General features: G+C 42.7%; 1 protein-coding gene across 3 annotated transcripts in view; it reads right to left on the reverse strand.

The window, feature by feature from the left end:
• The window catches only part of LOC119656803 (putative uncharacterized protein DDB_G0285119), a 121,558-nt gene that overhangs the window by 27,553 nt on the left and 69,022 nt on the right, over positions 1–24,983 (reverse strand). Inside the window, exon 2 of one of the 3 annotated variants that reach the window (XM_038063413.1) lies at positions 16,699–16,723. The exons of the other annotated variants lie outside the window; for them this stretch is intronic. The gene's annotated coding sequence lies outside the window, so the exon portion shown is untranslated. The remainder of the gene's footprint in view (positions 1–16,698; positions 16,724–24,983) is intronic. 3 annotated transcript variants of the gene reach the window in all.

Genomic DNA, 24,983 nt, shown 5'->3' on the forward strand with positions numbered 1-24,983 from the left:
AGATTCTCCGAGGTTTGACTACCCACATTTCAATTGATTCAGGTCGCGAAGTTCATAATATTCCGCAATATTCTAACAGAGATTTTCCGTAAATAATCCGCAACAAATTCTAGTAACTAGAGTAGAACGGGAACGTGCAGACAAACTCAACAGATAGTTAAATACACGTAAGACATGTTCGTATCTTGTTCACTGCGAATTATGAACGCTTGAAAATAATACTCTTAACATGATACACAATTTAAAACCTCCATTTTCAAGTGGTGCGCATTTTGCTCGGATTACAGTTCTGCTGCAACTAGTATAGTATTTTCGCACATGCATATGCACATATGCTGCTCTGAAAATATAACACCAGAAAAACTGTTCTCATCGGAGTTAATTCAGTGTAAATGACATGAAAACAAAACTACTTATGATGCATATTTATAGCAGCTCTCCATGGCTTCTTCCAGCCTTCTGTTCAATGCAGGCAACGCTACAAGACCCATATTTGAATGCTGTGGTCTACCGCACATCTTCTTTCCACCAGACTCTCATATTCACCCATAGCAAGCAGGCCTGACATGGTTTTCGTCGGCATCATGTTTCCTTTCCTCGACTCAATGGATCATCTATCTAAATCTTCCGTCTACATCTAAAGAACATAAAATTGTACACAACATCCAGATAATTGCATTACAATCTTTCTCAATCACTTGAAAGATGAAAGATAGATTTGTGAGCTACATTGTGTCAGTGAATTAATGACTTTAGTTTGGATCTTAAAACGAGAGCTCCCGTTCAAATTCAGAGTATGTTCCTGCATCAATTATCATTCCATAGATGAGAAATGGAAGACCAAGATGTGTTCTATTTTGAGCATGAATCGATTAACTCTTGAAAATGGAAAGATTAATCGATCTTGCAGAATTAGTGCGCGAGAAAATTATCGAAAATGTCGATGAAATTATAAGAACCGTATTCTGAACAATTGACAGGAATATAGCATGTACTTTTCAATTGATTGGAGTTTTAAAGATGACCGTTATAATAATTCGAATTCTCAAAGTTCTTAGGTGTGATTGTAGAGATACAAGATACCACAAATTTCCTGAATATCGGCTGCAATGCAGACTTTCTTTTCTTGTAGTAATGGAGCTCAGTTTTGGTGTTTCAGTTGTTATGGATTCAAGCAAGAATAGAAATATTTTGAGGTTTATTTCTATACATTTTTGAGTTAAAATGTGCAAAACCAAATCCAGGAACACAATTTCTCCGATTTTGCTTTCTATTGCACCCATAAGATGTTACGTGCGGTTTAAGAAAGTGGTTTCATTACCTTCACAAAATGTAGTTGTTGGGTTTTTCGGTTACAAAAAATTGAAATGCAGGCATCAGATGAAATGACTTATTTTCCTTCCTACCCCATGTCACCTCTTCGCAGACTTGTAAGTTCCGAGTTCCTCGAATCATCTTAAATAGTAACAGAAATTTTGTACATTTGCTCGTCCTACTGGTAATTAATTGTTCATGCAGAGACATCGAAAAGAAATTTGCAGTAAAATCATCAAGGTACCATTCGTTGCTAAAATCCTTTCTTTCTTTCACTTGTATGGGGCTGGTAGGAATCACCATAGCTCCTGAAAGCCAGTTTTTCTTTTCCAAATTTCCCTTTTGGCCCAGTTATTTATGATGGTCCCTATCACCCATTCTATGGAGGTTACGTTAAGTTCCTTCATGCCAACCGAATTTAGGGACCTAATGGTGGCAAAAAGTACTAGATAGGGTCTGGATTTTAATTTTATTAAATGTTCTCTACTCTGAGCCCCCAACATTATTCCGGACCCGAAGAGAATCCCCCTTTTCTCCGATCCTCCCCTCCTCTCTCAACGAGCCTGGACAAACCTTCAGCATAGAAGCCGAGGTTAGTTAACAGCAGAAATAGTAACATATATCAAATGAAAGACCTCGATGCCTCCAGGCGGTAAAGAGTTACTAGGCAGCTGTCGGAATATCACCTTCAGTAGCATATCAAGGACCGAAAGATCGAAAGAGAATAATCGTCTTGTGGTGTACCGTGAAATGCTTTCTACATGGCTTGCTGGGCAGAATTTGTAGGCAAAAGCCACCACCGAAATACTGACTTCGTTTTCGGATGCTCTACATTGTGGTATTCCAAAGTAGTAACATTACTGTAAGAATACCTGGAGAGATACGGCACTGATAATCAGATTCAGATTGTGACTTCTAACATATCAAAGAAGATTGTGGCCCCTATTTCCTGAATCAGTCACGGAATTCTTTTGTGTAGACAAACTCATCTTCAGAGGTGAGCCAATCGAAAACCGGAAGCTCGGCGCTTCAAGTATATTTTTTCAATTATGTTGTGCAGGGTTTAGAATATGACGATTTGCGGTTTCATCCTGTACAGACGCTCAGACATTGTTTCACCTACCCCCATTTACCTCTGCACTAGGCAAAAGCGCAAGTAGCCTTTTTTTTAAATATAGAGTATTACCCCAACAGGTCCACAGAAAATGAGAGTAAGTTGCTCCCAAATTAGGTGCCTCGATGACCAGGAGCATTGCTTCGCCTGCTGCAGCTGTTTCGCCACAATCTGCGGCGACCATTTCAGCAGATTCGCGTAGGCAGCGAATGCAGTAGACTAAGGAAATGATTCATTCATCCGTTCCTATTACGAAATAACGGCGAAAGCGAATACAACATCTTACCACCCCTTGTTGCATCGGGCGTTTTCCGCAATTCGCGCACATAACTGTGTGGCAAGTCGCAAATCAGTACCGTTTTATTACAGCGGCATAATCACGGCCATCATCAGGGAGCGTGTTCGACTTGAGGTCATCGTGGGAACTGGTGACTGAGAGTCGATGGGAGCAGAGGCAACGGCAACACAACACAACAACACCACGCCACACTGCATGCAACGGTTTCAGTATTTGCTGAAGCACGCTTCTCTACCGTCGAGCTGAACTCTCCACTGGGTTCGAGACGAATTCCAAAGAGCGTGTATAAAACTCTCAGAAAGGGATGCTTTATATAGACCAGGTATTCCCAAGCTCTATGCATCTCCAGTAACTCCGAGAATTCTATCTCTAATCAATGATGAGATTGCATCTCAACTGTGTGCTGATATGTTGCTGCTGCAACTATAATCACTTGTGTATTGTGATGCAGTTACGGCTATCAGATTGCACGATCACAAGATTCGTTTTCGCATTAGTAGTTTGAGTGACCGAAGAGATCCACCATCGTCTAGAACAACGGCGGATCCACTAAAGCTGGAGATTGCTAGGCTGATTCAAATCAGCACTGGAAATGCCAGCAGATGGGCAAAAAATAACGTGCAGAGGGTTTATAGGAACTATGCTATCCCCAATGAAAAACAGGGTAGTTGAAATTTCACTAAAGCAGAACTTTTCTTTCGTATGCAGTCTGTTGCGACGATATGGTGAAAGCTACTACAGACGTGTACGCGAGAAGCTTTTCCAGATCACTTAACGAATCCCAACAGAGCGTCCAGACAGTAGAGTTTTCGGTGACGGAAGCGACTTTGGGGGTTAGTGCCCACCCTCCTACCAAATTTGGTGTCAATGGCTATAATCGCCTCCGGGAAAAATGCGTATGACGGACAGACAGCCGGACAAATAGGCGTTGTCATTGTATCCGAACAATACGAGAATCTGCATAGGAGAGTGTGGATAGTAGATAAAAACAGTAAGGTGGCGATATGGAGCTGCGGAAATCAAGCTATAGAAGATGCGAAAAAACATCCAGAGGGCGGGTGAACGTGGTACTTGCCAACTCTGGGGGAGCCAACACATTTCGTAGGGGAGAATCTCAATCGGTGGTAGACCTCACTTTCGTCAGTGATACTCTATTCAGAAACTTGCAATGGCGTGTCAGCGAGGAATACACACACAGCGATCATCAGGCTATCATCTTTCAAACCCCGCAAAGGAATATTATGAAACCATTAAAACGAATAACGATCAGCTGGGTAACCAAGGAATTTGACACAGAAATGTTCAATTAGGTACTTCTGGAAGATACGTTGCTATCGGGAAGCGTACAAAAACAAAATTTCACAGGTCGTGGAAAAATTACAGCGGACATGCGATGCCTCTATGCCACGGCATAGCATTTTCCGAAGACGAAATCTTGATTTCTGGAGGAATTCAGAAATTAAGGAATGCCGGAAGAAATGCCTCAACGCTAGGAGACGCTCCCAGCGCAGAAGACTTGAGTTTGAGGAGCAACACGTGCAATATAAAAATGCGAGGAAAAAATTGCAAGTAGCTATCACAAAGAGCAAATCCGAACCTTTCAAGCGGGTGTGTACTGAAGCTGACCCATGGGGTGGCGCATGCAGGTCGGTGATGTCATCAGTAAAAGGCGAGCGTTCCCCACCGATTACTTGTCCAGAGTTGTTGCAGAATATAGTGCACAATTTCTTCCCAATAAATGTGAACTGTACAAGTCTTCCAGCAGTACATTTAAATCCCGACGAAGTTCCGGTAGTGGTAAATGAGGAGGTTCTAGACGCAGCGAAAAGACTCCAGGACCGGATGGAATCCTTAATATTGCCCTGAAAGTAGCCGCCAGGTATGTTTGCCAAAGTTTTCACGGCATACCTTAGGGAAGGAGAATTCCCCGAGCAATGGAAGCTACAACAGCTCATACTCATTTCGAATGTAGGTAGGCCTTTTCGACAAACAATTTGAAGTTCGTAGGGCGAAATAAACTGTCGACGCAATCAGCATGGTGACTAGTTTGGCTCAGGCTGCAATGCAAGAAGGAAAATGCTGCGCGATAATAACCCTCGACGTAAAAAATGCGTTTAATAGTTCAAAATGGAAAAAAATCGTCGAGGCATTCGACAAGCTACCGGCTCCGAAATACATTTACGCATTGCTGTTGAGTTTCTCCTTGGGAGAAGACTTTACGGCGACTCGGACAATGAGCTAAAAATATTCCCGACAAATTGCGGGGTGCTACAAGTCCCTTGCTGTGGCTAGTTATGTACGATGGAGTGTTGACCCGACGCCTCCCGGACAATGAGGCAACTATTCGCTTCGCCAGTGATAGTCAGCTCCGTGCTACTCTACGCAGCTCCAGCTTGGGCAACTATTCTGGATAACAAAGTGAACTGCCAAAAATTGGGAATGACGTATCGGCTAAATGTACTCTGGGTATGCAGTGCGTATCGGGCAACATCAGGAGAAGCAGTATATGTACTAGCAGGGATGCTCCCCATAGACATCTTGGCGAATGGAGGCCAGCGATTATACCACAAAACGTATGCAGCTGGGGAGTCTAGCTTATTTCGACGGCAGCTGGCATGGTGGGAATCTATCGAAAAGTGGCAGAAGAGATGGGACGAGTCACAAACTTGCTGTTGGATATAGCGCGTCATTCGGAGATGATTTGAACGAAGCCATGCGGAATTAACCTACGAGTTAACGCAATTCTTAAGCGGATATGGAGGTTATCGTTATATTCACCGACCACCGAACAAAAATGGAAGCGGTTGCAGGGCATTCGCTTAGCACTCGAAAACATTGTGGAGTTCCTGCTGGAGTCAACGGATGCTTGGAATCCGGTTTTAAAGGAACGACAAGCTATTCACCAACAGCTTAGGCAGGAAGAACTACGAAGACAACAAGGAAGGGAGAGAGCCATGATGAGCCGCAGTTAAAAGTTGATCCAGCCCCGCGACGCAATATTTTATAGGAGTTCTTTGGGTAGAGTGGAATGAGAGGAGGTGGTTTTAGTGAGTAGAAGTCTCACATAACTGCATGGTAGGACCCAGCAGTAGGTTTTGAACCTTTCCACCTTCCAAAGTCGAAAAGAAAGACAAACAGACGGACAGACAGACAGTAAACCGATTTTAATAAGGTTTTGTTTTACACAAAACCTTAAAAATTGGCATCTCAAGGAAGTCATGTAATATTGTCAGCTTTGTACCAAAATCCCTTGCGCGTTCCCTTGATGTCCTGGGATTCTCACACAGTCTGGTTCAAACCATGCAAAAATATACCATTCTGCATACGCGTTCGTGTTGTGGGGAGTTCTCGATGGATCCTCCCATTGACCTTCATCCGGCGACCACCACCTTTAATTTTTAAGTAGGTAGGATCGTCCGAGCCTAAATGCTTGGCACTCCGTGCTAGTATTAGGTAAAGTCCGGCATATGCCAAGATTGTGACAACTCGGGAATAAAAATCGTCGGCGCGAGCATCCAGTTGGATCCGAGCCTTGAAGTGTGTTAGAGCACTTCATTCAAGGCCGTAATGGTACACAGTATCACAGTACAGTACCCTGTAAGAGTCAATGTGGTCAGGTCAGCATTGCGATTGCCCGTGATTGACTACCACTCCCTCCCTTAATTTGCTTAAGAAAAATCACCTGCTTACGCTGAGTTTAGGGGTTTATTTATCTCGGATCACTTTTTGTGTTTTTATAATAATTCAGTGCACGTGTTGACAATAGTCAATTCTGAGGAACCCTACCGCCTACGATACAAACGGGAAAAATATCGTATTTTCGAATCATTCTGTTAATCCCAACAGGAAAGTTACAAAGTATGCTTTGGAGAAAATGCATCTGGTGTACATTAGGGAGGTATTTCCCTACATAAAGCCTAACTATAATAAACACCACAAAATTCACGATAGATGTTGACTGAAAAGTTAGAAATTTCTTAGAATTTCCACTAAATTTTCTAAATTTATTTGGAGCCGTTATTATTATTTGGCCTTAAAATTTCTTCGGAGAAGACGATAATCAAATAATGGAATAATAATTACCAAGGCAAAGTACAAAGAACAAAGTAAAAGTATTCACTTAAAAATAAATATTCACATAAATAGTCACCATTAAATCTTCTAATCAACATAAAATTTCAGTCCAAGCAATGGATTCATCTTTGTTTATGTTATATGGAAAATGGACGCTCAAAGTACGTTTTCGTTTTCAAGAACATTTTCCTTTCTTTTTTAATATCAAGCGAGATCTAACCACGACAGCAACTTTCAGATTCTTATAAACAATAACAATAATCCATACCAAATTACTTTTTTCTCTCCTTAGTATAATAACAATATAAAGGCAGCTGTTTTCCAGCCATCATTTGAATATCTGAGAAGCTTATTATGAAAACGAGCGTATGTCGTTCTGGTGTAATTTTCAAGGTCTTTTCCGGCAAATTGCAAATTCTAACTGAAAACAATGCAAAACTTTGCACAAGCCGCTTCATTACAGTCTTAACCGTAATAAAAAAAACCTACGTCTTTTTGCACTTTCCATTGAATTGAAAACCATGAAACGCACGAAAGGCTACAGAGGAAAAATCAGGCTATGCAGGCATTTAGTAGCGCCTAAAGACAATTGGAAAAGCTATTTTTTCTCATAATTAAAAAGGCAACGAGATACCACCGTGTCATCGTGTGATTAGTGCACGAGGGAAAGTGAATATAGAGATGTTTCGCGCTGATTAAGTCGTCATTATTGTTTCCTAGATTAAGGTTATAGCTACGGAGTACTAACTGCAGGAAAGATGGATGCTCGACACGTAAAGTGCAATATAAACATAAAATACAAATGAATGTACGTAATGGTGAATTATCGCCGTTTTTACAATGAAGATGATGAGGAACAAAGTCGTGATATGTCGCACGTTTTGTTGGAAGTGGTTCATTGTGGTTTGATTCGGAAAATGCAATTGTTACAGGAATGGCATTTATACATTAAAGTTAAACGGATCAAGTGTGTACTCATCGCATTGTATAAAGGAATAACCTACGAAAGATGACAAATAGTAGAAAGGGTTATTGTCGGAACACACCACCAAGCCTTTTGGTTGGTTTTGGGCTGCTTCCCATCAACTATATAGGATGTTCACAGCTATCATCTGAATGACGATGGAATCCTTTGCATTGAAAATGCCCCCATCTTGGACCTGATTGCACCGCCGATTCAACGCAAGATTTTCACATCCTTCGTCGCGAGGCGATGTTCATTCTTTTTTCACTAGAATACAGAGAGGGCAACAGGGCGAACCACGTTGTGCTAGGTTAATGGGCAGAGAGTACCTATTGGTGGTAGTTGAATCTCTTGAACGATTAATTGTATTTAGCAATTCTTTTTTGTTTAACAATTGGATAGAAGTGAGTAGATGCGAAGGGGAGGCCTAACCTTCAACCCCGATGAAAATTCATGGGGGATACCTCCTCTTTAAAAAGTAATGAGGCCTCAAAAAAGGTATTATAATATTATTAAAAAGGTTATTAGTAAGGCAATTATCCCAGCGATTGCGAGGAGGTTGGAGGGGGAAGTCGCCCCCCCCCCCCCCCCCCCCAAGAAGGGTGTGTGTTAACAGGGATGATCCCTATTACTATTTCGGTAAATCAAGCCCAGCGGATCACACGTTAATTCATAAAAAAAATCACAAAGGTGATATCACCTTAAAGTGTAATACCACATAACTATCACCGAGCGCGATTCAAACATTACCAAACATCACAACATCACCGCATCACCATCCAGTAGAGGAGTAATGAAGATATTACTTTTGTCATAAGTAATGGTCTTAATGTAAATGCTGATGTGATACCACATGACACATAGTATTATAATACTGTATCCTTAGTACAAGTAGTGATAGCGGTTGTCGAGTGCCGAGCCGATGCCTACCATGTTGCCCGTTTCTCTTTAGCTACTTTTGGTATGGAAAAATCATTTCGAATATGTGTTGTTTACTACCTACAAAGATTCCAATTGAGGAGCAACGCAGTAAAAAATGCTTATACTTCTAAGTGATAAGTAATATTCGTTCGCAAGAATATTGAGTCCCTGTTTTTGGATGTGAAAATATCACACACCATATATATATTTTTTGCCTTTTTTTAAGGGTTTTTGTGAAACAAAACCCTATAAGAATTGATTCGATGTCTATCTGTCTGTCTATTACATCCGATTTATTCGAAAACAGCTGAAGCTATTGATACGAAATTTGGTGCGAATGAGCGTTCTATGAATCCCCTTACATATATCAAATGGCGTGGGTCATGTATCAAATGAATGGACTAGTACTTTTCGAAACTGATCTTATTTACGATATTACCAGAAACGTAGGGGGTGAGAACTCAAAATGTGTGCCCCGAATAATGGTGAACTAGGCCTCAAATACATCCCATTCCAATACCTGCTCAGAGAAAGTTAATAATAGCATATTACCATATTTTATAAATTCACCCGAAAACGCCCTTAAGTTCATCTTAGAGAATTTTGGAAAGTTTGAAAAAAGTACAACTATTATTAACAAAGTTAAAGAAGGTCAAACTTTTGCATTTCACATAAATTTATTGCATTCTAAGGCGTGGATGACGTCATCATCATATAACATGAACCCATATGAAAGGCGGAGTAGGATATATCAAGGAATATTTTGAATTTTTAACTATCTATGAATGGAAAAACGTGCATAGTAATTTTTTTCGCACAAGATGAACACAAAATCTTTATACCTGAAGCATCCAGCTTTCGGTATTCTGATCTGATTTTGCATGAGATTCATTCTTTACTTGGCATCGCAGAACATTTTATGATAAATACAAGGCAAATATCACTTTAGTGATAAGCATTATAATATTTAGTAATGCCGGTTGCTGAGTGCAATATGTGCTGTTGGTGATATGACATCACATGTACAGTCATCGGCCCGGATGCCGGCCAAGAGCATGGTGCCGATGAAACTCTAATAAAGTAGATCAACGCTATGCTAACGCAGAGATTGCTGTGTGCTACAGTGGGTGTTGATAGCTACGGAAGCGACGAAAGCTTGCCCTCAAGGAGGTGTGCTATGGCCACTACTGTGGAGTATGCTGATCAACTCACTACTATGCGAACTGGAAAATCTGCCAGTACACGTTCAAGCTTATGCGGATGACATGACTGTGCTGGCTGTTGGTCAAAATCTCAGAATAGTGTGTAGAAATACACAATGCGCCGTTGATTTAATTGCCAGTTGGTGTCTCAGGCATGGACTTTTAGTAAATCCAAATAAAACCACAATGGTATTATTTACAAAAAGGAGGAAACTGAATGGTTTTTGACTTCCAGAGATGAGGGGTACAACCCTTCAACTCTCCGAAGAAGTGAAATATCTGCGAGTTATTCTAGACAAGAAGCTTCTTTGGAACAAACATGTAGAGATAAAGATGAAACGACCTCTCATTGCATATGACTTGTGTAGGCGGACCTTTGCCTCGACATGGGGACTTAGGCCTCAGGTAGTAATGTGGATATATATTGCCATCATTAAGCTGATGTTTGCATATGTATCCGTAGTGTGGTGGGTTAAGATAAGACAAAAAGGTTTTCACTGTAAACTAGGCGCACTGCAAAGAACTGTGTGCCTGGGTATCACTGGTGCCATGACCACGACAACCGGCGCAGCTCTGAATGCATTACTCAACTTGCAGCCTTTGGATATATTTATTCAAAGCACTGAAATAAAAGCAGCTCATAGACTAATTCGATTAGATCTATGGGAAAACAATGGACGTGGGGGGCACAAAGCATTGGAAGAGTCATTGGAAGAACTGAATCTAGTTTTCGCAATGCCTTCCGATTCTCGGATCCCCATACATCTGTTTGGTAGAAGATATGATGTTATCTTGAAACGAAGAAAAAATCGGGATGAGCCAGAAGAACGTATGTCAGGATATATTGACGTCTTTTACACGGATGACTCAAAAACAGAACAGGGTTCTGGAGTAGGAGTCTACCTCTCGAATAAAAACGAGAAGTGGGCTTTTCCTTTGGGACAATACGCAACGGGCTTTGAGGCTGAAGTGTATGCAATCCTAAGGGCGGCAACCTGGATGATTGACGAGCGGTTGAAGCGCAGGCGCATCGCAATCTGTGGCGTGGGGAAATCTTTAAACGCTTATATTTCCGTTAATTTTGAGAATTTCGAGAAAAGGAGCTTAATTTGTGATCACTACTAGAGGTAGAGGTAGAGGGTCTGAGCTTCAAAATGCTATATATGCAGTCTAGGTGCGAGAAAAATTTCTGAAATTTCGACGAATTTTTGGGAAAACTTTAAACGCTCATATCAAGTCAAGTTGCATTGAGGGCGTTGAGTAGTACTTTGATAAAAATCGTTCAGGAATGTAGAAACCGATTAAACTCTGTTTCTAGATTCAATGCGGTGGATTTACTCTTGGTACCTGGTCATTGTGGTGTAGAGGGAAATGAAATCTCGGATGCCTTAGCAAAAGAGGCTTCAACTTTCCCCATGTCCGGACCGGAACCAGCAGTTGGGATGTCAGTAGCATTGACTGATGCCGCTATCAAAAACTGGAAACAAGTTTCCCATAATGGCAGGTTGCGAAACCTTAATGCTGCTAGACAGACCAAACTTTTCCTGTCAGAACCAAACAAACATACTGGAAAGTTTATCCTGTCGAAAAGCAGGAAGACTTGCAGAAGTATTTTGGCCATTCTGAATAGCCATAATTCACTAGCTGGGCATATGTTCAGGATAGGAATTATCTAAGATGATACCTATCCATCGACGCATCAGACATCAGATTTTTGGTGCTGATGTGCTCCAGCTGCAGTGGGTAGCATCACATCCATTAATGGAAATCCTGCGATACATAAACGAGTCCGGTATATTCCGTTAGAAGGGGAAATCGAGTGCAATGGACCACTAAGGTCTGAGTGCTCAAAGGTTTTGCCTCTCCCCCACCTCAAACACATAAACACACGCTACAAAAAAAGGATTTTCTTCGCTTCCTTATCAAGAAAGCACGGGGACTACAAATAGAAGAAGTTTTATTTTCATATGTTAAATTCTTCTTCTTTTTCTTTTTCTTCAGCCTTTGTCCCGTTCACAAGCGGGGTCGGCTCGTCGTGATCGGCTTCGCCATTTGGCTCTATCGAATGCCTGATCTGGGTGCAATCTCGAGGCTTTCAGATCCCCATCCAGCGTATCAAGCCACCGTTGCTTAGGTCTGCCTTTTGGTCGTTTACCATCGACTTCGATGTTCAGACCAATCTTTGCAAGTGAATTCTCGTTTGCACGAATTGCGTGACCATACCATCGAAGACGCCTCTCTCGCAACTTTTCCACGATCGGTGCAACCCCATAACGATCGCGGATATCCTCATTTCGGATGTGATCTAAACGTGTGACGCCACTAGTCCAACGTAGCATCTTCGTCTCCATTACCGCGAGACGCCGTTCATTGTCTTTTATGGTCGGCCAACACTCAGAACCATAGAGAGCGACTGGACGGACAACATTGCGGTAAATTTTAGATTTGAGACGTTCGTTGATACGTCGATCACAAAGGACACCAGTTGTGGAACGCCACTTCATCCAGGTTGCGTTAATGCGTGAAGCAATTTCATAACGCAGTTCTCCATTGGCTGATAGCGTTGACCCGAGGTATTTAAATCGCTCAGATCTGGGCAGATCACTGCCGCTGACAGTGATTGTGCCTGTTTCATGGGGATCGGTCGTCAACAATTCAGTTTTGTTTAAATTCAATCTGAGACCGTGTTGCATGAGGCGATCATTCCATTTTTGAACAAGTTGCTCGAGATCATTTTTGCTATCAGATGCTAGGAAAACATCATCTGCATAAAGCAGTGTGTAGGGCGCTGGACGTTGGATATCCCGTGTGACGGTGTCCATAACAAGGACAAAGAGGAGTGGTGAGAGGGCACTTCCTTGATGAACTCCAACAGAGACACGAAGCGGTTTTGATACACCCGCCATACTTCGAACTTTACTTTTCGGATCGTGGTAGAGCAATTGAACCCAGCGCACGAGTTCTTCTGGCACGAAGTGTTGTCGTAAAGCATACCAGATGAGTTCGTGTGGTACACGGTCAAACGCTTTCTCTAGATCCAGAAAGGCAATGTAAAGAGGGCGATGCTTCTCACGGTGTTTCTCCATGAGTAACCGCGCAGCGTGTATTGCGTCAGTAGTTCCACAGTTCTTGACAAATCCCGCTTGATTCACGGTTATTTCAACGATTTCGCGAATACGGTTGTCAAGAATGCGTTCAAAAATCTTCATGGTATGGGAAAGTAACCGGATCGGACGGTAATTTGAACATTCTGCTGGGCTACCTTTCTTTTTCCATATTGGAACAGTGGTACTTTCTTGCCAGTCAGATGGTGTTCTTCCTTCCTGAATAACCCGGTTAAAGAATTCACTCAGCCACGGTGTTGGGTCCCAGCTCTTTGCTTTCCAGAGCTCAGATGCGATGTCGTCAGGTCCTGTTGCTTTCCCCGATTTCATTTGTTTTATTGCCTCCTCGACTTCAGTTGCGCTGGCTGGTGGAACTGCTCCAAATGTCGGCAATGATTGTGGAAGTGGAGGATGAGCAAATTCTTCAGTTGAAATCTGCTCCAAGTATTCTCGCCATCTATCCGTGGCGGCTCGACGATCAGTAAGCAAAGTTCCGTTCTTGTCATTAACACAACAGAAGTGTTCGATATCCTGTGTGCGTTCATCACGGCTTTTAGCAAGTCGGTACAAATCTCTCTCGCCATCCCGAGTGTCCAGTTTATCGTAAAGATTTTTGAAATGGTTCGCTCGGGTGACAGCGACCGCTTTCTTTGCTTCCCGGTTGGCATTCTTATAAATTTGCCAATTAGCAGGCGTTTTATCGTCGAGAAATTTGTGGTAGAGGCGTTTCTTTTCACGGACCTTCATTTCAACATCATCATTCCAAAGCCAAGTATCTCGGTTGATGTACCGCTTACCCGGCTTGGTGACCCCGAGGGTTGCAGAGGCCGCTTTGTGGATCGTGTCTTTCATTTGGTTCCATGATTCTTCCACATTCGTAATGGTTGGCAATCGTATGAGTGAGACCGTTTCTACTTCCTTCTCACCAAATCGCCACCATTTAATGCGCGGCGGGCCAGTGCGTTCCTCACGCCGTTTTATCGGTGGCTTAATTCGCAGGACAGCAATCAACGGCCGATGTTGAGGTGCGATGGTCTCATAGGGAACGACTTTGCAATCAGTGACAGTGGTAAAATGTTGACGTCTTATGAGAATATAGTCGATTTGCGTTTTATTGTTCCCACTATAAAATGTGGGAAGATGAGACAATCGTTTGATGAACCATGTATTCATAAGTACAAGGTCATGGGTGTCCGCAAAATCGATTATACGCTCGCCACCTTCATTGCGCGCTCCGAACCCCTTTCCTCCATGGCACCTGTTACCGTCTGCCTTTTCACCCACATGACCATTAAGGTCGCCGGCAATGATTATGTAATCGTCAGCAGGCACGTGACAAGTCTTTTCATCGAGAAGTTGCCAGAAGGCATCTTTCTCGGCATCAGGTCGGCCTGTCTGTGGTGCATACGCGGTGAAGAAGTGAATAGTGCGATCAGCTGATATAATGGTGAGCTTCATCAGCCGATCATCAAATCGTTCGACTTCTTTAATGGCATCACGGAAACCCTCTGAGATGGCAATTCCAACACCATATTGTGTGTGTGGGTTACCAAAATAGAGAAGTTTGTAGCCATTTACCGCGTTCGCGTTCAATGTCGCAGCTTTTGGAACCAGACCATCGGGTTTCTTGCAGAGCGCAGATGTCAATGCATCTTTTCCGAAGGGCTCTTGCGAGTTCCTCGGTCTTTCCAGTTAGGGTACCAACATTTAGCGTGCAGACACGTATTTGTTTTGTTCGTTGTGTGCGGACTAACTTGCTTACGTCCTGACGCCGTCCATGCGTCAAGAACCCTTGCCCATTTCTCGACAGGACCGGGGCCCGTCCTGCCGCGTCGACTGAGGTGGACGCCCTAGCATTTCTCCGAGGCCTGTGACTTAATCCGATCATCATGTTCATATGTTAAATTAATGATGGATATTCTAAAATATGTTAAATCGATAGGCGTCGTCGTTGTTGTAGTAATTAGTATTACAAACAAACCGTAACTTAAATATGGCCTAGCCGTCGTTGTCCTACAGTAATATGATAGCACAAAATTCCGCCTGATACACTGAGGGTGAATTTCAGGAGCTTCAAAAAGGATTGGTATGTTTTCTAAATGGTTTCACTTTTTTCGCGAAGGATGGCATACCCCAAACTTCCAATCCTTGAAGGTGAACATGGCTAGAGATTTTGGTTTATTAGTACATATATTCCATCAGCTAGCAATAGTCAATTTTAGGAAGAATGCTATTACGCATAATTCAGTGTGGTTTTGGAAATATTTTTGGTCTCGCTTCGACGGATTTTTCGCTTTTAAATTTAATTTTTTTATAAAACAATTATTTGAACATTCTTAACAAAATTGTAGCATAGCCTACATAGAAGAGTTTTATTTTGGCTGTGGGAATTTTTATTTCTGATTTATATAGTTCGCAATAACGTTATATTTAAGGGATTATATAAAGGGAAACAGGGCAGGTTTTGACCTTGATACTGCTCGACGTTGATGTCAGATATTTTGCTGAGCAAGTAATTTTTAAGACGGTACAATAGCCGAGGCGTAGTTAAATCTCTCTCAATCGCGCGCCTGATTTTAACCCCACCTCTTTCATAGACATGTGTGTTTGTGCTGGTCCTGCTGGTTTAGACTTATCACCAGCACAAAACTAGTAAACACAATATCATGTAAACCGAGGTTCGAAAAAATAACACTAGGAAAAGGAGACTTATGGAAGCAACAGGAAAGTTGTTAAATAATTTTGACTTTTGCCAAAGTATGATAGAATGAAGGTACCCTAGGTTCGAAATGAAGCTGGTTTTCTTTTAAAAGCTATTGCGTCGAAAAGTTCATTAACATATATAGGGTCTCTAAGCACTTTATCATAAGCAGGCGCCTGCTCAAATTTATTTCAGAAAACCAACCCCAGTCGGTTTAAGGAATATTATGGAGAGTATGTATGTAGACCGGGAAAAAATTGAGGGAATTATAATTATTAATAAAGTTACAGCAAGCAAACTCCAACTTCCTCTGGCAAACATCTTCGGCAAAAAGCGAACCAAAAAAAAAACAATAAGATGAAGGCAGCACATTGAATTTGATTAGTTTTGCGGCAAAATGATAATTCAATGAAAAATGTAAATTTATTCTTTCCATTTTCGCTAATATACAAGTAATAAACCGAAATCTCCAAAATTTGTTAGGAATTGAAATTAAATTAGAATTCCATTCAATTCCTAAGAAAGTCGAGTTCTGGGGGAAAAATAAACATGAAAGTTATGGCGCCGCTTACTTTTGAAGAAGGATGTCAGCAAAGGAAATCGAAACTTTTAGGAATGCAAATTTGACTCCATCCGAATTTTGGACCAACATTTGGAACTCCGATTATTACTTTGCACTCAAAGCATAGAGTGCAGTTTCTGGTAAAAATATTGAAAGTTATGCGCATAAATTCATAGACAGAAAAAAAACCTTTGATGGATGTATTTTTAGATTCGTAGATTTGGGTAACTGTTTCCTTTTCCAAAAGATATTTTAATTTCCATATAATGGCAATGAAAAATTTTCAAAAGTTTTGAAAGTTGGAAAAAATTAATGAACTTTGTATAATAGAAAAAAAGGTCATTCACAGCTAAAACTTTAACTTCTTAAAAAGAAAGTTCTTTGAAGATAGTAATATCGATTTGGATGCAATATACATAGATAAATGTATTTTATAATACTTACGACATTCTCTCATTTTTTAGCTTACCTGAAATAAAAGATAGAAATAGAGATTAGTTTTGATTATAATTCAGTCAACATATGTAATTACAATATATAGACAACTGTTTTCATAAAACTTGGTAGCATGTATGGTAACTGCGATGCTACTATTGCATTATTTTAATGAGCTTTACCTTTCTGCACAATCTAACCAATTTCCCCATCTCTCTTAGATTTTGACCACCGGTAATTTGTATTTCTTGCGAATTATCCAAATAGACTCGAAGTTATATCATCTCCAAATTATATAAAACTAATTGAAAGGAATACAAGTAAAAAGCATTCATTCAGATTTAAATTTGGGGTAAGGTTTTTATCGGCGCACTTCCCTGTTGAGAGGTAATGCAAATATGTGGATTAAAGCTAAAGAAAAAAAAAACTGTTATTTCGAAATCAGTGAGAATAGCTACAATTGCGAATGCAGTTTAATTTGACCTTTTTTTAGACGAGATCTTGATTAATTCTATGGGGCTGAAATATGCTCCGTTCAAAGCTACTTGCCGGCGAGCACCAACCCGAAGCTCCCCCTGCCTGTGGAATGTCGAGAGGGTGAACATCGGGAAGATGGTTGAAGGTCTTGGAAAAGGCAGAGTCGCGCTGGAGGGCGCTGGTAGTGTCGCAGCTGACACCGTCGTAAATTCAGTGATGAACCTGATAACGGCGGTGTATGAGGCTTCCATGTCTCGGAGGAGCCCCAGCCGCGAGAAACCTTCTATGTGCTGGTGGACAGCAGAAATTGCCGACCTACGGAGAGAGTGTCATAAGCTCCGCCTTTTGCCACAACGTTTGTACGCCAACGAGAAGACGCGTGCCATGAATACATACTATAGATCAGCAAAAAGGGGACTCCGTAGCGCTATAAATAAAAGCAAAGCTCGCGGCTGGCAGAACCTTGTCAACGAGGTGAATGAGGACCCGTGGGGACTTCACATTAAGCTTGTCACCCGAAAAATCGGGGCCCTACGAAGGCCCTGCATACTAAGTACTAATTAGATGGACCGCATTGTATGGACATTGTTCCCCAGAAATTCTGTATGGGTTGATGTCAACAGCGCCGAAAGCATCACAATGAGAGGACTCTCACTATGAAAAACAAGAAGGCGCCAGGTCCTGATGGAATCCCGGCGGAAGTTTATAAACTAGTGTTCCGCCAATCGCCAAAATTGCTGCTTGAGGCGTTCAACGCTTATTTGAAAAAGGGCATTTTTCCTTGTCGCTGGAAAGTAGCCAGATTCGCACTGATCAGCAAGGGTAAAGGAGACCTGGAGCTCCTTACTGGAGCTGCATACTGACCGCTGTGTATGTTTGACACGGCCCGGAAATTGCTCGAGAAACTCGTCAGGAGCAGACTCGTTGAAGCGGTCGCGCTGCCGGAGACTTATCCCCAAGGCAGCTCGGATTCAGAACAGGGCCCTCATAACGCTTGATTTCAGAAATGCCTTTAATTCCGTAAGCTGGACAGATATGTTAGGCACATTAGAAAATTCATTCCACGTGCCAAGCTATCTCTTGCGGATATTGAGGAATTATCTGAAAAACTGCTCCCTGCTCTATGAGATGCTAGAGGGCCAAAGGAGGATGAAAATCACGTCGGGAGTAGCATAGGGATCTATCCTAGGGCCGGACCTCTGGAACGCTACCTACGATAGTCCACTGCGATTCGATATGCCCGAAGAGTCGCGCCTGGTCGGTTAGATGACGTTGCGGCACTAGTCGCTGAATGCACTGTTGAACAGGCGCAAAAGTAGACTTGGCATATTGATGCGGCGGGTAAGCGGATGGATGACTGCTCGCAGTTTCAGCCTTGTGCTGGAAAAACCGAAGTAGTCATCTTGACCAGAAGGAGAATCCCGACCCTGCGTTCCATATCGATCGACGAATGGACTATAGAATCAAAACCAGCGATTAAATACCTTGGTTTAATGCTCGACTCGAAGGTGAGCTTCTTCGAGCAAATCAATCGAATCAACTGGAGTCGCGGCCTTGAGTCGACTAATGGCGAATGTTTGGTGCCCTATATTTACTAGACGTCTCCTTGTGGGAGCAACACAGTCGGTTCTGCTCTATGACGGCGAGGTATGGGCTGATGCCCTTCTGCAGGTCCACAAGCAGTCCATAGTGACATAGTAACTCTGCGCTTAAAGTGGGGGTGCTGAGGTCCGTCAAAACGAATCACCAGGAAAACGTTCGGTGCAATCTAGGACTCACGTCCAGCTGCCTGTAGCCGTAAATGCAGATCGGAGAGGAATTCGCGTAAGCCAGCCGCAAGCCTTGCGGTTTGCGGTAACTGTAATTGAAATCTACTTCCTGAACGTAAAGAACTCACAGTCACCGTTAGTTTTGAAATTACGACCGTGAGTGAGGACACCGTTTTTTTAAGTCATCGACCACTTCTTGTGCGTCCCTGGATATTTCCCCGACCACGAAGCACGCGTACACCTTGTGGATTTTATCGACGGTGGCGGACAACACCCCCAGCGACCCCGAGTCCCTGCAGGCCAAGATAACACAGGTGCCCTCTGGAAGTCGCTGCATCCATAGTGACTTTAACAGTTCTGAGATGACCTTATCCCCAGCTGCCCCAGTATCAGCTCGTTCAGTAAATGATTCAGTTTGGCCTCTTCACTTACTGTCAGTAAATGAACTCTTCACCTCGTCACCCAAAACATCCGCGACTAGCCCGATAGTCTCCTCGACGACACGGATGAGCGCATGCTTGAAACGCGTAGTGTCCGTTGTGACGCCCGTGGGTTTGAATTATACTTCCATTTGGCAGAACCACGCCGCTGGATTGGGCTTCACTGACTTTTAGATCTTCTTTAGAAACCTGTTTTTCACTTCCATTGTTCTGGACAATGTATTTCTAGAACGCCTCCCTGAGATAGTGTGCGTGGTATCAACAATAATTAAGTTGTCGCCCTTTCTGAATGTGTGTTCTATCTTCTGCTAATTCCACATTCACTCGATGGAATTAGTAGAGGTCTCAGCTTCATCGATTCGCCTCCACGATTCCACAGTCAGCCAGGTCTGATATCGTCTTTTTGGTACTTGGTCGCATCAGAGATAAAAAAACATTTTTGTTTGCGGAGACGATTAATTTTGAATTTCGTGGATCGATGCTCTGTTTTGATGGTGGGGCTTTTGAAAAGCAACAGTATTCTGAGAACAACCCTGTTCTTTTGCTGATCGGGAGATAGTCAATTCTACTAGAGCTTGGTTGCCGGTCAGTAGAAATCCAATTATTCCGGCAGCCACCAGCAGCACCAACACTCCAACATTGAATTCACGTCTGCTATCATTAGATTTTTTAGAACACAAAACTATAGTGCCGCAAGAGAGAGAGGAGCACCCTTCAGAGTTTCACTATCGTACTTTGCATACACCCAAAGGTTATGACGCTGGAGTTCTTGCTCGAAATAAAGACAGTGCACATTTTGAAGATCTCGGTACCGTTGTTGAGTAGTGTGTACACATCCTAGAAACCAACCATTAACCGTTGTCGACAGCCAAAGCTCTTAGCTGAGAAATCAGTCCTTATCCGAGGCGTTTGATAGCAATTGAGTTTCGGAATTTACATTCCTGTATTCTTGAACCCCAATTCACATGGCTTAAGTGGCAAAACTTTCATCAACAGAAATTTTGTTTGTTGCACCCGGACTGTGTCTATGGTGCAGTCGGCCAGAAAGGATATTACAGCAACTACCTTATTGAGAGGAACTGGAGATCTGACTGAGTGGAACTGGAAACCTGGCACTAGTGCCTCACTCTTCCAAAAACACAGGAAAGAAAGGGTCGGCGAAAGGAAACTTCAACCACACAGGAGAAGGGACTACAGGCTTGTCTATCAGAAATTTCTCTATCGCTCCTACCAGGAAAAGCGGAAGAAAGGGAAGCTAGTGATGTGGACGTATTTAATTCGCGTTTAATTCCGGTATGTGGAAACAGGTCCATGCAGCCCGGACACCGTGAACCTGGGAGGGCTCCCAGCCGACAACAACGGAAGGCCCTGCGAAAGAAGACGAAATTTCTTGAAGAATGAGGACATGGCCGCTACTACACCACCAACTGTGACGATACCCAGAGAAATCGAACGCAAGGAAATTTAACTTTCGGTGGAATGTAAGGACAACCCAGATGAGATCCACACTAAACGTAGCCAACTTCTCAGTTAGCAGAGGTTTTCATATTGGACTACACTTATATTTACAAACGTAAAGGTTAGTCAAATTAACCTGCAGCATGTCAAAGCCTCTTCCTATCTACTGGTAGGAAGGTTGTCAAAATCGCAAGGAATGTCCTTATATATTTCTTTTAATTTCTTGGATCATTAAAGGTGACTAGGAGCTTGTTCGATACCTGCGTCCTGATGTCACACTTATTAGAGGCAAACATGCTAGGACAATTCTGTTCCCAGGACCTAGTAGCGGTCAACTTTCAATGACAAGATGAGAAACGTCATAGTTGTCTCTGCTTACTTACCCTATGATACTTTGTGTCCTCCGCTGATCCAAAAACTGAGAGGTCTGATAGTGTATGCAGAATTAAATGGCCTTGAACTCTTGATAGGATGTGATGCGAAGGCTCAATATATTTGTTGAAGAAGTGGTAAATTCAATCCTGTTTGATTTTATCGCTTCAGTTGGTCTAATGACCGCGAACATCGGTTGTGAGAAAAATGTACATCCTATTCCGACATGTATGGGAAGTCCTCCTTCAAACCCAACACAAAATAATGCCATTTGCTATATGTAAAGGGATTAATATACCACACCCTCTCACCTAATTTCTTGACAATAGATTCAGCCGTTTTCGAGTAAATCGAGTATAGCCGACAGACAGACATTGAATCGATTTTGATAAGGGTTTTTTTCACACAAAACTCTAAAAACTTACATACCTACTTAAGCTTAACCTAGAACGTTGTCATTGAGTACATGCACACAGGTTAACAATTCCAACCTTAGCACCAAATTTCGTAGCAATAAGTATAATCATTTCTGAGAAAAATGCGTATACTAAACATACAGACAAACAAACATCTAATGAATCGATTTAAATCAGGTTTTCCTTTCCACAAAACCTTAAAACGATTTCTGGAAAGCAGATCAAGTATCAATTCAGCCAATGGAATATCACGGGAACCAACCCCCATAGAATCGACAAACAGAATGAAAGCAAACTAAATATTTGGCAGATTACAACCTTTGGATTCGCCATGCTATTAACATAGTATGCTGGTCCCAAGGCCAGGTAAAGGAGGAGGGTTTGAGGCAACGTGTTCTGCACTATCTTCAGTAAAACGAAAATAAAATGCTGAGATCAGGGAATGAGATAAATAGAGTATAGTTACAAATAGTTACAAACAAGATGATCGCATTGAGTCACAAGCCCCCGAGAAATGCTAAGGTCCACCTCAGTCGACGTGGCAGGACGGGCCCCAGTCTTGTCGAGAAATGGGCAAGGGTTCTTGACGCATGGAAGATGTCAGGACGTAAGCAAGTTAGTTCGAACAAAACAAGAAAGACCGAGTAACTCGCAAGAGCCCTTCGAAAAAGGCGTATTGAAAGCTGCGCTCTGCAAGAAACCCGATGGTCTGGTTCCAAAAGCTGCGACATTGAACGCGAACACGGTAAAAATAGCTATAAACTTCTCTATTTTGGTAGCCCACACATTCAACATGGTGTTGGCATTACCATCTCAGAGGGTTTCCGTGACGCCATCAAGGAAGTCGAACGATTTGATGATCGGTTGATGAAGCTCACCATTATATCAGTTAATCGCACTATTCACTTCTTCACCGCATACGCACCATAGACAGGTCGACCTGATGCCGAGAAAGATGCCTTCGGGCAACTTCTCGATGAAAAGATTTGTCACGTACCTGCTAACGACTATATCATCATTGCCAGCAACCTTAATAAGCGAAAGGGGTTCGCAATGAGGGTGGCGAGCATATAACCAATTTTGCGGACACCCATGACCTTGTACTTATCAATACATGATTCATCAAACGATTGCCTCATCTTCCTACATTTTATAGTGGGAACAGTAAAACGCAAATCGACTATATTCTCGTAAGACTCCGACATTTTACCACCGTCTTTGATTGCAAAGCCGTTCCCTATGAGACCATCGCACCTCAACAGCGGCCTTTGATTGCCATCCTGCGAATTAAACCACCACAGATTTCAACTGAAGAATTTTTTCATCCTCCACTTCCACAATCATTGCCGACATTTGGAGAAGTTCCACCTGTCAGCGCAACTGGTGCTCAGAGCTGGCGGCGAGGAAGATGGGGCGGCAACCCTATCGGCCAAACCAAAACCAAGTGGTCGAGGAGAACCTCCATAGTGGTGGCACCGGGAGACGCTGTAATCACTTTGGTTTGCCGCCCGTGATTCAGTAGGCGAATGCTCCAAAGACCTAATCAGGGCGATCAGACCCGAGTCTGCACGGGGACTCATCTGAAGTGGCAAATTGGTCACGAAACCTTACCAGGGGTATACTGATACCATGGGAACCGGGAAAGCCCCTGGACTCACATACTTCGGGTGAACTCTTGTTGTATGTCAGGACAGCTCGGTTATTTGCGGTTGGCCCCCCTAGTGGGAGTTTCATGGTGGTTGTGCTCAAGCGAGAAGAAACCTTCGGGCCTCGACGTGGTGTTGCGTATCAACACGGGTGCCGTACTCCACAGTTCGGTAGAGATTGATTCTGATTGTGGTCACAAAATCAATCCACGTCTTAAGAGGACCGTAGGATTAAGTCTCACGGCAGGTGCCTACGTAAAACACTATGGGCTTCACTGTCAGCGTAACTGAAATCGAGGAGGCAATAAACGAATAAAATCGGGGAAAGCCACAGGACCTGACGACATCGCATCTGAGCTCTGGAAACCTAAGAGCTGGGATTCAACACTGTGGCTCAGTGAATTCTTTAATAGGGTTATTCAGGAAAGAAAAACACCATCTGACTAGTAAGAAAGTACCACTGATCTAATATGGAAAAAAAGGTAGTCCAGCAGAATGTTCAAATTTTCGTTCGATTCGGTTACTTCCCACACTATGAAGATTTTTGGACGCATTCTTGACAACCGTATTCGCGAAATTGTTGAAATAACCATGAATCAAGCCGGATTTGACGAAAATTGCAGAACTACTGACGCAAACCACGCAGCGCATTTCTGGACCTAGAGACAGCGTTTGACCGTGTGCCACACCAACTCATCTGGTATGCTTTACGACAACACTTGGTACCAGAAGAACTCGTGCGCTGGGTTCAATTGCTCTATCACGATCCGAAAAGCAAAGTTCGAAATATGGTGGGTGTATCAAAACCGCTTCGTGTCTCCGTTGGTGTTCATCAAGTAAGTGCCCTCTCACCACTCTTCTTTGTTCTTGTTATGGACACTGCCACACGGGACATCCAACGTCAACCGCCCTATACACTGCTTTATGCAGATGATGTTTTCCTAGCACCTAATAGCAAAAATGATCTGGGGCAACTTGTCCAAAAGTGGAATGATCACCTCATGCAACACGGTCCCAGATTGAATCTAAAAAAAAACTGAATTTTCGACGACCGATCCCCACGAAACAGGCACAATTACTGTCAGCGGGAGTAATCTGCCCAGAACTGAGCAATTTAAATATCTCGGGTCATCGAGATCAACCAATGGAGAAATGCGTTATGAAATTGCTTCACGCATTAACGCAACCTGGATGAAGTGGCGTTCCACAACTGGTGTTCTTTGAGATCGCCGTATTAACGAATTGTCTCAAATCCAAAATTTACCGTAATGTCGTCCGTCCTGTCGCTCTCTATGGTTCTGAGTGTTGGCCGACAATAAAAAACAATGAACGGCGTCTTGCGATAATGGAGGCGAAGATGTTGCGTTGGACTATTGACGTGACACGTTTTGATCACATCCGAAATGGGGATATTCGCCATTGTTATGGGGTTGTACCGATCCTGGAAACATTGCGAGAGAGAACCGTCTTCGATGGTATGGTCACGCAATTCGTGCTAACGAGAATTGACTTGCCAAGATTGGTCTGAAAATCGAAGTCGATCGTATACGACCAAAAGGCAAGCCGAAACAACGTGGTGGCTTAATACGCTGGGTGGGGATTCGATAGAGCCAAATGGCGAAACCGATCGCGACGAGCCGACCCTGTTTGTGAATAGGACAAAGGTTGAAGAAAAAGAAGAGGAGATCCAATTCCATAATAAACAAAACATACCTT

The sequence above is a fragment of the Hermetia illucens genome, chromosome 5 (genome assembly GCF_905115235.1).
Source record: "Hermetia illucens chromosome 5, iHerIll2.2.curated.20191125, whole genome shotgun sequence".
NCBI classification, from domain to species: domain Eukaryota; kingdom Metazoa; phylum Arthropoda; class Insecta; order Diptera; family Stratiomyidae; genus Hermetia; species Hermetia illucens.